Raw genomic sequence first — 10,273 nt, 5'->3', positions numbered from 1 at the left:
CTGGATCGTACAAAGCTATGTGGACGTAGATGATGGTGAACGCAGACTGCAGATCCAAATGGGATCACACATTTCTTTTCAAATGGCCAACTCATGTTCTTCTGGGAATTTTAACCATTTTTCCAGAATCGATTACTGGAAAAACTACTTTGCAGTTCTGACCATGCGCGCTTGCAACCCTTAGAACGACACACCCGACACCCGGTGTCGCAATCTCCAGGCAGTGCGGCGCTGGAACGAGGCTAACACTGGAAGTCGGCCAGCGGGCGAACAAAAACGATAGCGTTTCTGAAAGGAGTGTCTTTAAACGCTGTAGCATGTTAATGTTTACATTTATAATATCATGGGGGCATGTGTCACCTGTACAAATTATACATGTATGAACAGAACGGATAACCATTGGCAGTACGGCGACTTGATCCTGAAGTTTGGTGGTGGCGGGCCACCAGGAAAGGTAGAATTTTTGTTTTCGTGTCGCTGCCGCTGTAAATTCATTCACAGAATAGTCTCAAAATACACGGGTGAAATTTACACCCATCCTAACTTTCAAACGGCGACGGCTGTCCTCGCGCGCCAGGCGCCGCGGCCCGGTGCTAGCTGCATCGGCTAACGCAACATGACAGCGACGCTCGGTCTGATAAAAACTGCAGCGCCAGCAATTGGTGCTTTCGTTCCTGAACTTACGAGCACGCCCGCTCAAAATATTGGGATTTAATTTGTTTCACGAGTCGACTCATGGCAATATGATGAGAGTCCACAAGTTTCACAAGTTGAGTTTTAGAACAAGGATAGACGTCCTCCTTTCTGTTGGTCTTTTTTCGTTTTTGACCTCATTTTGATCCGCGATATTGAACATTAAGGACACTACTTACCTTTTGTGGGCCAGAGGTCCGCTGGGAGGAGCACAAGGGGGCGCATCATATTACCTTTTGCGGGCCAGAGGTCCGCTGGGAGGAGCACAAGTGGGCGCATCATATTGTCCGGTCATGGAGTTAGGGCCACTCAGCCACAGCGCGGGTGTCCGCCGGCTGTCATGCTAGTGACACAGGGGCGAGGTCCCTCGGTCCATACGAAAGCCCTTAGAGGGATCGATCATCATTGGTGACCTGCCTGACAGAGGTCCCCTGACCTGCGCACTTGGCCCCGAATCGGGGCAGGAGCCCTCATTGGTATAACAAGACTCCTTATCGCCACAGCTGGGAAAAAATAGGGGGCGCAGAGTTCGGCTCATTTTCGGTCTAAATGCATTTTTCGACTCCGGTTCGGCTCGACGGGCCCTTGGCTGGCATTGGGTTGGAGAGGCTCCCATTCGGTACAGGGCGATGACTGAGAGTTCCCTTGTCCTTATGTCTTCTTATTGTCAAAGTGCCCCTACACACGCAAGAGGCCCGCCGGCATTTGGGATTCCTCTCCCTGTTCCTGTAGCAAATTTTTTATGTCTGATTCGGGGCCCCTTGCCGACATATGACCCCCTGCTAGGCACTGTATGTCCCTGACAGACACAGGGGTTCTCATTGTTTCAGCGGTCCCGACCAATGTACATCGCACGTCGCGGCCTTGTCCATGCTGAGAAATGGGTACTCAGTCTTACACCTGAAGCTGGAATAATCTGGTAACACATTCGTCACGTGTCACAATCGTTGAGCCTCCACCACGGCGGTGTGGTTTCGAAAATATGAAAGGGGCTTGAGCGAAGAAAATACAGTCCTAAATGCATTAAGAAACATATTTCTCCCCGGCATTTGACCCACTTTCCTCTCGCCGTTATGGAGTTGGGGAGCTCTCAACGTCCCTCACCCCAACCGAACAGTAAACTACAACCCTGCTCTGATACGCTTCCCTGCTCCGCCTCGGTGGATGATGTTGTTCTTGGCCATCATTCCATTTTGTTTGGCGTCGATTGCCGAAAGAAGGTTTTCGCTATAGTAAATATATAAACAATAGCACGTAATCAATTATTGATGCCACGCTGGTTCAGACGTTGTTGGACGGGTACGGCGTTCACGTATCGGTAGTGAAGAGTGTAGGCTCATGTGCGCAACTATGAAAAGCTGACATGGAAACACCGGCTGGTAGCTGCTAGGCGGGTTGCACGTTAAAACGCGGCACATTCATGATGCACATGTCTGTTGATGACTTGAACTTCATGGAGGTTCGAAAGCATTGGTTAAGCACACATGATTGGCAAGCATTTCTGCGCCCCTACTCTCGTCTTTTCTCAAATGTTGATAAAAGCACGATCACCTTACCTCCAGACAGACTTTCTTCAGCGCAGGGGCACACAATTCGTTGATGTGCTTTCCGACGACGGTCGAGCCGGTGAAAGAGACGAGCTTGACGTCAGGGTGCTTCACTAGCGCCTCTCCCGCCCGCGGACCGAACCCAAATACAATATTGACAACACCAGGCGGCAGGCCAATCTCGTGCAAGACCTGAAAGAAAAGCCTTGGTGAGGTTTTGCCATGATCCAGGGAGGAAGGAAGTGCTGCAAGATAGTCACGTCCACACGCGCCAGGCCTCGAACTGATAACTCGGTGCACATATACATGAAATCCCGGGGTGAAGACCGCAGCTTTGCTCGCTGACGTCCCTTGGAAGGAGGGGGAAACAGGAATGCCAGCGCTCGCCGGTCATTGCGACGGCGCCATCGTGCACAGTATTGCTGACGCCAAATGTGTGTAGTGTTGCAAACATTCGATGGCATGAGGTGTGACGCGAGAGGCATCTCATCCGCGCAAGGAGTTGAGCTCTGTTGGTTGCAAAATACAATACTTAACCCTTAAACGGAGCAGGCCTATCAAAGATACCTTCTCATGCACTTTTCTTAGAACGGTTAAAAATATCTTACTGTCAGTAAGGAGCTTTCAGCCTAAACAAATACCGGACGCCTAAAGCATGAACACTCCTGTATTTTGTCTACGCCCGCGCACTACGAACCAAAACACCGCGATAACAAAAGTACCACCCGGTGGACAGGCTACCCACAACAATGATCAACCTTGATCGAAAGAGAGCATTCAGCATTACTGATCCATGTTAAGTCTCACTTCAGCAGGTCAGAATAGAGCGTAGGGTCTTTATCCCCTAAATAAAATGCCGGTCTTTAAAACTTGGAAGTGTTCACCTGAATGTGCTGGATTCTTTTTGGTCCACTCCCCTGTGCCAGCTCCAACGCAGCATGTAAATCCACCAAACTAAACATGTAACCAGCAAACCCACCTCGGCGAGTTTGAAGGCCGTGAGGAAGTGAACTCGCTGGGCTTGCAGACCACCGTGTTTCCCGTCATAATTGCTGGGGCGATCTGCAAACACCAACTCAGTCAGGCTGAGACAGACAAACTCAGTCAGGCTGAGACAAACGCATTCAGTCAGGCTGAGACAGACGAACTCGGTCAGGCTGAGACAGACGCACTCAGTCAGGCTGAGACAGACGAACTCGGTCAGGCTGAGACAGACGAACTCAGTCAGGCTGAGACAGACGAATTCAGTCAGGCTGAGACAGACGAATTCAGTCGGGCTGGGGCGGACGCGTTGCCCCAGGCCCATTGTCAGGACACCAATGAATTTCACTAGGCGGCGCCGAGGGAGCACGATAGGATCACGATAGGAGCACGATAGGAGCACGATGGGCCCGGTGATCGTGACTGTGATCACGACCGGCAAGGGTTCCGCCGCTGGTGAGGTGGGGAGATCACGACCGGCAAGAGTTTCGCCGCTGGTGAGGTGGGGAGATCACGACCGGCAAGGGTTCCGCCGCTGGTGAGGTGGGGAGATCACGACCGGCAAGAGTTTCGCCGCTGGTGAGGTGGGAGATCAGACCGGCAAGAGTTTCGCCGCTGGTGAGGTGGGGAGATCACGACCGGCAAGAGTTTCGCTGCTGGTAAGGTGGGGAGATCACGACCGGCAAGAGTTTCGCCGCTGATGAGGTGGGGAGATCACAACCGGCAAGGGTTCCGCCGCTGGTGAGGTGGGGCGACTACTGTGAAACTGCACAGACACAAATTTAAGAAACATTTAGCCTTTGCCTCAGGAGTACAGTTTCGCAAAATGAGTTGGGGCAGGGGTGGAGGTGAGTAAAAGACTATGGCTGAATCAACTCACAAAATATGCCAAAAGAGGTTTCTATTTGACTTCCAGGTGTTCAACTTTCTGCTCAGAGTTGGAGCGGGGGGGGGGGGCATATTCACCAAACCAAGCATGAAATTGCACCCGTGCTCCGCCTGTCCCTACTTCCCCCCCCCCCCCCCCCCAGTTTCCCGTATGTGCTCCTCGCAGCGTGAGCCGCCCGCAGTCCTACTGCATGACGTTTCGAGGAAACGAACAGTGAATCGCGTGTAACAACACACAATAACCGGTTGAGGCGAAGTGCTGTCCTTCGAAACAAGAGCCAACAGCGCATGTAGATTGTGCTTAAGTGATGCTTGGCGTCAACAGCATTGAACTGTCGGACATTGCATGAAAGTAACAACTCCAACGAGAGCGGCTGCTCCACAGGCGAGAATTACAACGGAAGTAAAGCCCAAACAATAGATGGCATCAGCTATTCTGATCTAATTTGATCAAACGTGTGATGATAGGTTTCAAACTAAAGTGAACCTCCAATTTTGACCTGAAATGTGATTTGAAAAAACAGAAATCAGCCACGCTACCGCAAGTTCTTATTTCATAGAACAATAAAAGCAGCTGTTTTCGAGCCACCGACGGCCGCGTTATTATCGCTGATTACCACGAAATGAGTGTTACACAACAGCTCCTGCCAACAGGAGTGCTACGACATCACTTCTCTTGCCACTGCCTGTGCGCTTCGGTGCCCCGTGACGAAACCCGTACTGCAGAAGTGTGTACCGTCTTTACTTCCATCGCAAAAACTCATATGTAACTATTTATACACAAGTTAATACTACTGCGAACACCTATTCGCGGCATTAGTGCCAAAGGACAACACTTATGCTCTAAAAACGTAGACACCCATTACTTCCCCTGCAAAAACGCATACAGCCTTTTCTTATATACGACATTATTAAAACAACAGTACTAGCCTTATTCATTGGAGAAAAACCACGAGAATGCAGATGCAGACGCGGCGATATTTCGGCCACATGTCGTTATCGAAACGAAGAGCAGAAGTGAATTAAAAATTGCCTGCCTACTCGATTTAAAAAATCCTCCTCGATTTTTTTTTGGAAACAGCAAGCCACAGATTTTACAGGACACCAATGTTTAAGGGATTAAACAAGGAGCAATTGCCAGACACTATTACGATACAGTGCATGTCTAACTAATAACTAGAAGACGCGAATAATATGCGTACATGCAAACAAATTCAAGTAAACAGGCATCACGCATTCTCCTCATTCAAACATGTACGCGAAATGAAGTAAGCAGGCATCACATGTCACACATCAATTATACATGCAAGCCATTTTAAGCTGGCACACATCACACATCAAGCCACATATCACACTCGCATAATGGGCCCTGATGAGCCCTGTACGTTAGGGGTTGGTCGCCGACTTTTTATGATAATAAATTTACTTATTTTCCTGTATGGGTGGTTCTGTGCTCTGCAGATACTTTGAGCTCTAAAAAGGGCGAGGAGTCCATATCTCCATGGACTTCACCCTGAGCGTGATTTACTACAAAATGCCCACCGAGAGGGTTATTCCCTGTTTTGTAACAATGCTCCTCGTAATTGCGCTTTAGAACATACGACGTTATCTCTGTTACATATATATATATATATATATATTATATATACGCGACATGTACTGCACGAGAAAACCTATGCTTGAAAAGCTTATGTCCACCATTGTCTCTACTGCAAATACTTATACATTGCTCACACACACAACATGATTTTCACTGCAAGGACTTATAGGGGACATTAATGCTACACGACAAAACTTAAATTTCAAAAGTATAAGTAGAATTACTTTTACTTCATAAATGCATAGTCTTTATGCATCTCCAACGTTACTTTTACTGCTAATATTTCTCCGGAGTGCAAAATGAGTAAACATCAGGCAGGGATGTACGAACAATTCGTAGGAAAGGAAGGAGCCCCTACCGGGCAATGTTGCATGTAAAATTTTGTGGTATCGACACGAAACACAACTCGTTCATTATGTTATGTTAATTTGTCGATTTGTCGCTGTGTTTGGCGTGTGAGCAAAAGCTGCAATTTCGGTATTGAAATCTCGATGACCGATAAAACGTTTGAAGTGTTAGTTCTGTCATACAACACTATAGCCTCAGGTAAGTCACCGTAGCAGAAGAAATGCCGCGTTTCAGTGTACACCAAGCAAGGGTTGCAGTTTCGTATTCAGTCGAGACCCCATCCACCCCTCATACGTGACAGAAAGGTGTGTCACGTTCGGGGCAAACGCCGTGTTTCATCTTTTTTGGAGGGGTTTGGACGTTCTTACCCTGCTTTGCCCCAAACATGTTTTGTAACACGACGTCAATACACCATGTTTTTTTCCATTTGGAAAAACGCCGCTTAGACATATTGTTGTGGGTCTGTCGAACGCGATACTTGCAGCAGCAATAATGTGTGGACACTATGGAATGGCACCTGCAGTCGGATCCCAGCCCAGCCCAGTACTCCCATGTGGTCGTCCCTCAGGAACCTCCGTGAGGCTTAACCTATGGGTTCGAATGCTGACAGCTGTAAATTGTGGAGTGCCGCCTGAATGTCGCAGCGATTGTGTACCGCATCGTATCGCAGAAATGTCGCGTATAAGCATTGACCGAAGAAGTCATATCTCTGATAAGTAGATGCTATATAGTTTTTGCAGTAGCCATGATGGTAGGCGTAACATTTTTTGGATACACGTTTTTCATTATTTCTCGGGTTTTGCTGTGTACCACTGGAACCATGTATAGCCCGCTGCAGTAGAGGTAATATGCATAATTCAAGGCTGATACGTCTTTGCTGTAGAAGTTACGACGAGCGTATGTTTGGGACAAGCAATGTCGCGTATAACCCATGTCGGACCACCTGTGAGTGGGACTTTTTACCGCAGCACCAATGTCGTGTTACCAACCTCGCCTGGTTTGTACCACGTCCTGATCATTCGTCTCTCTGCCGCAGCGTCATTATCTCTGACCTCGGTGGAAGGCGGGGAACGAGTACGACTGGCGCAACCGAACAGACAATGACACTTAATGGAAGTTCTGGCGTGATGGCACGCTTCCGGCTGGAGCTGTGACGTCACCCTCCCGGCCGGAGCTGCAGCGAACGCCAACGCTAGGCTCCTGCTGAACCGGCTACAGACAGCTGGCAATATACTAACTAAGGTACGGTCATTCGCCAACGTTTGCTACTGGGGAGGTCGTTAGTGATCACCCTGCGTGGGAAGCAGTGACGGCGCCAGCCGCCTGGGGCAGCTCACGCACTGAAACGGGATATGGCCATCCAGGCAGATGCATGGCTATGGCCTGTGCATGCTTTTTTGTACGCGTTCCAAAGCTCTACCCAACATTTTTTACACAAGGTCACACGCATCCGCGATACAGCAGATTGGCGGATGCGGGCCTGGCCCTAACCGCTCTGTCGTTTTGTTGTAGACTATGAGCGCAAATGGTGTACGTGCCCTTGCCCTCGTATCATTGGCTCTTTATTGGATGTTTTATCAGGTTGTTTACTTACAGGAAGAATGTGATAGTGACGCAAGCATAACTCGTCATCGTCCGTCAGTTGGGTGGCAGACAGCTCTGAACTTCAGCTCAGTCCACTCAGGCATTCATAGCTCAGTCCACTCAGGCAGTCATTGGATTATAGTTATGCGCACCTAGGGAATCCAGGGCATATTGTTTGTTTGCGTATGCTTACTTGTAAAATCGTGTTATGTCAGGGGTAGTTAGGTCATTCTACGACAAATCGACGGGTCGATTAAAAAAAAAATCATTCCGGTTGGTTTGCATGGGTAACTTCAGGTTCACAACAACTGCTAACCACAGCTTGCGTGAACCCCGAACCCACCACTGCCCCGAACCCACCACCCAGGTCGTGCCGTCCCGATCAACGGATGATTTTGTCTCCGCCCTTTTGCCAGACAGGAATGCGGAGGTTTTTACGCGCCGCGCAATGCTGCAGCACAGCCGCCCGGGCCTCGGTTGACCCTCGTTGGTCAGTTGCCAGCTGACCTTTCCATTTCAGTCGGGTCAAACAACACGCCTACTCCGGGACTCGTGCCCAGTGGCGCTGGATTGCGAGTCAAGCATCCTTCCCCTAGACCACGGAGGCGGCGAATGGTCAACTGTACACCCTCGTCTCCTGGATGGTGATAAAAATGGGTCACAGAGGTTGTTAACGCCGCTCAAAACGCCTGTCACATTTTCATGCCTTAGAGCTGAGCGGTTTTGAAGTTACGGCCTCCGGCATTTTCGTGTTGTACGGTCGAATGGCTCCGTTCGGTATCGATTTTCACTAAGATGAAAGAAAATCGGATATTAATGAAAACGTTTTGTTGATCAGTTCACCTAGGAGGCAACATGGTTAAAAAAACATACCAGATTACGTGTCTGTCGTAGTTAGAATCATTGCCAAAGAAATATGGGTTGCGGCATTATGAACATTCGCAATGCATGTAACACCATTTTGATGCGATTTTGAACCCTTCCTCATTTACGTGTGAAAGAGCGTAGTATGAGCCCGATCCGATTAAACAATAGACAGAAGGTTATCGGCTTGGAAAGGTTTGGAAACAATGCTACAATAAAGGACCACGGGTGTCGATTCGTATTCATTTGGATGGCCCGTTGCCTCCCCTCCCCCCCCCCACCACAGTCCACTTTGCCCCCCCCCCCCATCGTGAGTTTGGTCCCCAACCTTCTGGAGGCTATGTGGTCCCTTTACCCCTCCCCCCCTTGCGTTCGTTTTGTGCATCAGATATGACGGGCACAACTGGGGCTGTTCAAGCTTTTCATTGCTGCAAGACACTGCCAATATAACCATGCGCTCCTGCCGCACAACAGGCACGAGCGTATTGTCCTATCACTGGGCTCTTGTCTAACTGCTGAGTCGCCCGCATGAACAAGACACGACTTCACAAATATTGATACCTTATGGGAAAATTCTTCGTGCCTTGCAAGAGCTCACAATGTCCTGCTCACTCTTTATTGTGCAGTGACCGATTCAAGAGTGGCATACACATATTTGGGATAGCTGGATGATCACTTTTACGTGAAGGTTTGCAAAATTATGTTTCAAGCCAGTGGGAAAAAAACTGTCACCAAAGGTAGCCCTGCAACCACGCAACTCGAAATTACTGTGGGCTCTCTCTCTCTGAAAAAAACTCCAAAACGGTGTATTTTGGAGATCTAAAAAGGTCACAGGTAACTTCATCGCCGATCACAACCCCGGGAATCCAGTTCAATCCAAATCCGAGGGATAAGAGCATAAGGCGCTTGTTGATTCATCGTGGAACGCCCCAATTTTAACTGTTCCGCCCAAAGCTGCTACGACTGGCTCCCATACCATCGTTATAGTTGAAAAACTTTACACCCATCAGCTAGAGACATTGAGTAGAATTCTGTCAGCTTAGAACGGGAAAATAGCACAAACGATATGAGTTTGCTCATCGACATTTAATACGCACCCGGGTGGCCGGTTGAACATGCTTCCCTTGGGTGGGGTGCGCGTTAATCTGTCCCTGATATCCCCAAGACCACCAGGGCTAGACACACCAAATACACAAGGTGGAATGGTCTGTATGTAATCTCCCTTGTGTGAACATTCGATGATGCTGATTTGGGGTTTTAGGGCGCATCGACTGCTGTAGGTCATGCAGCGCCCATGTGTGAAAATTCGAGGTCCATAGGTCTTGACCTTGACGTCAAATGACGTCAAGCAAGGTCAACTTCAAGATTGGTATCTAAAGTGCCCGCAGACCGCCTCATGCAACCCGTTTGACTTCCGACTTTGTTTTACCTTTAGACGGTCATGGTGAATAAAAATCAGCGAAATTTTTTTATTTTCAAAATCTGAACAAGCGTTTATGATTACGCTGGGTTGTCCGTCTCTAAAAACAACGTGCTTATCTGGTCCATTTAAACTCAGTGACGTGCACTTTGTCCATGGAAGATGTCTGTTGCGGTCCCTGTTATGAAGAAATTCGAAATGAGCTTCAGGAACTACCCTATAATGCCCGCTCCCAGTCAAAACGCCGGTTGGTTTTGATCTCAGTCTGACCTTCGTACCTGGTCCTTATCTTTTTGTCCTTGGTCCTTATCTTTAAGTCAACTTTTGACACCGCTCGGTGGGGTTCAA

The sequence above is a fragment of the Pollicipes pollicipes genome, unplaced genomic scaffold (genome assembly GCF_011947565.3).
Source record: "Pollicipes pollicipes isolate AB1234 unplaced genomic scaffold, Ppol_2.1 Scaffold_6052;HRSCAF=7182_pilon_pilon_pilon, whole genome shotgun sequence".
Classification (NCBI taxonomy): Eukaryota; Metazoa; Arthropoda; class Thecostraca; order Pollicipedomorpha; family Pollicipedidae; genus Pollicipes; species Pollicipes pollicipes.
The sequence above is the reverse complement of the archived record's forward strand: the minus strand, read 5'-3'. Positions refer to the sequence as shown.